The sequence below is a fragment of the Pinus tabuliformis genome, chromosome X (assembly GCF_031772625.1).
Source record: "Pinus tabuliformis cultivar Carrire ecotype Pingquan chromosome X, CPIR1, whole genome shotgun sequence".
NCBI classification, from domain to species: Eukaryota; Viridiplantae; Streptophyta; class Pinopsida; order Pinales; family Pinaceae; genus Pinus; species Pinus tabuliformis.
Window position 1 is genome coordinate 1242780716 of NC_142308.1, and position 2955 is coordinate 1242783670.

The window sequence follows — 2955 nt, forward strand, 5'->3', positions numbered from 1 at the left end:
GGAGTTGTACCCTCGCCTGCTAAACAATTGAAAGTGTTCCTTTTGGGGTCCAAAAGGCTTCCAGTGGGGAGGAGTGATCAGGTGCTCAAAATTATGTGAAAAAATCAAAGTGTCATAATTTTGTTAAACTTAGTTTCAGATTGAAGAGATCGTCATTCTAATTCCAACAGTGTGAACAACACTCAAATATGAGCTCGTATGCAGAAGTTAGAGCAATTCAAAGTTTAGATTTTACTTTCTTACATGGCAGGATTGGATGATGTGGCAAGTTTAGCGAATGAGGAGGCACCAAGTGGCAATATGCCATTGGTCCCGCATGTTGTAAATCGCAATCGCAGGTAATTCGACGTTAAGAATTGGCCCCCAGCAACATTAGGGTTGCGATGAGATAAATTGCATATTGCATATCGCAACAAGGAAGCGGGTCAACATTATAGAATCGGCCCATCAGGCTTGGGTTGCAATGCGATATCACAATCTCAAATAGCAATATAGAAAAGTGTCGCATATACAAGACCCTGGTTCTCCGCCGATTTCGAAATGTGATAGGTTCCACTAATTGCGATATCCCACATGCGATAAGTTATGAAGTCCAGTTTATTGTTTCGTCAGGTCTGTCGTATCACAATCACACATTTCCGCCTTGTTCACAAGCCATAAGCCCGTAGGTCCTTGCCAATTTCAATTTGCGATGGACAGTCGGCGTCGATGGATTATGGCCCACCACTTGGCAAAATTCTCGCTCGGTTAGTGGATTTTTGGAGTGAAATTGTGGGTTCCTATCGGGTTTGGAGCAATTTGTGGAACAAATAGTGGGAAAACTAGGAGAAGTCATAACTTCTTCAGTTTTTCACCAAATGGGTTGTAAAAAGAAGCTAGATAGCCATTTTTGAGTATTACGGACTTATTAGAGTAGGTTTTAGAAGCATTTGAACATTGTAAACACATATTTTTACACTTTTGAGCATGATAGAGAGGCCCAAGCCATTGGAAGCTATACCAAGAAGACGTAGCCGAGGAGGGGTGAACTCCTTTATCATGTGTTTGTTGTAATGTTTTTTGGATGATGTTCTTTACATGTTTATGTTGCTATTCAGATTCTGGTTTATGTTAATTTGCTCATAAAATTAACATAAAAACTATTCATTTTACTTGCAAAAATTGATGAATCCTTAAGCACAATGAAAGTATTTTGTTTATAATCTGAGAAAGATCTTAGAACTGCAAACTAATATTCTAAATCAGATCACTTACTGAGGCAAATACATCTATGTTTGAGTTCCTTGATGTTATATATATATATATACATATATATATATATATATATATATATATATATATATATATATATATATAGCGAGAGAGAGAGAGAGAGAGATATTGTTTGATGTTTTGGAAACAAATATGACTCTGATTTGGAATTGCTACAGTAGAAACCTTATAGTTTTATGGTACTTCTCTTGATTTTGAAGGTGGATTTCTCCTTGTTTAACTCATTACTTTAACATCGAACAATATGGAAAGTATAAAGCAAAACAAATATTCTAAGAATAATTCTCGAACATGAAATCTCCCCAGACATTGGCATTCTGAATAGTCTAGAATCAATGTATGTGAATCCATAGGTCTAATGTCTATTTGTTTTTAAACTGTTTGAATTTTCATTTTCGTTTATTATTACAATTCGATTTATATGGAGGAAGTATTTATAATCTTATGGTGTTCTTAGTTGATTTAATATGTTGTGTATGCAATGACCTCAAAAGAAATGGTCTCTTTGGCCAAATTCCTAACGAGATTGGTTATTGCTCTGCTTTGAAAATCTTGAGATTTTTTCTTTCTCATATTCAAATGATATGCTATGTTTGGCTTCTTTCTTAATGTAGTGGATTAGTTCTTCTAGGAAGGCCCCATTTCAAACATTTATACGTCCAAACAAAAATAATTGTCAATTACAAGTTGGTCTAAGAAGATTTGGTCATATCCCAACACTCAGGATTTGGTTGAATGTTACTATATTATTATTGTTATAGATAAATGGGTCACATTCAAGTATTATTCTAAAAGCAAGAATGTATTTTATGAGATATAATATGATTGACCAATCTGTTGTTTTTCTCTGAATATCTCTCTAGTGAAATCAAATAGTCATTAATCTAATGGTTTCATAGAATGCCTTGAGTTGATTATCTTAAATTTTGTTTTAGAGATGTATTTTATAATGATTTGTATGAAGAGATTCCTCTTTTGATATCGAAGTTGAAGTAACTCAAACAATTGTAAGTATTATAGCATCCCGTGGTTGTTAGCTCATGTAGAGGGTTTTGTTCAGTTTGTAATTATTTCTTTATTTTGAAAATAATGGAAGTTTCCTTAACACATAGACCAAATTTACAGGATTATGAAGAATGGCAAGTTAATGGGACCTATTGCTTCGACGTTGTCTTAGGTTCCAAACTTGAAGATTATGTAATTTGGGAGTGCTATTTTGGGTTCTACACTCTTTTCAATTCTTTACTTGTTGAAAAGGTTTATAGGATGTCGAAAATATGGAGTCCAGAGAGTTGATCATTAAATTATATGCTTTTGCATTTTTCTAGGGACTTCAAACATAATCAATTAAGTGGGGATATTCCCGGGCTTATCTATTAGAACGAAGATTTGAAATATTTGTAAGAGTTTGGATCCTTTACAATTGTATGGCTATGTTTCCTTGTTATGGAAAAGGTGTCATTATTTTCCTATTAAAGTTTCAAAGGAAACTTTCAAGTTAATCATTATTGTTCTTGCTTTTTTTTTCAAACCAAAATTTGGATCTTTTATTTGATATTAACATATTTTTATAATTTCCACGACGGTGCACAACAACTTCATAGTTGGAACACTCTCCCCTGACATGTGTCACTTGGCAGGGTTGTGGTACTTGTAAGTCACTACACTTGTATCTTCTGGAGG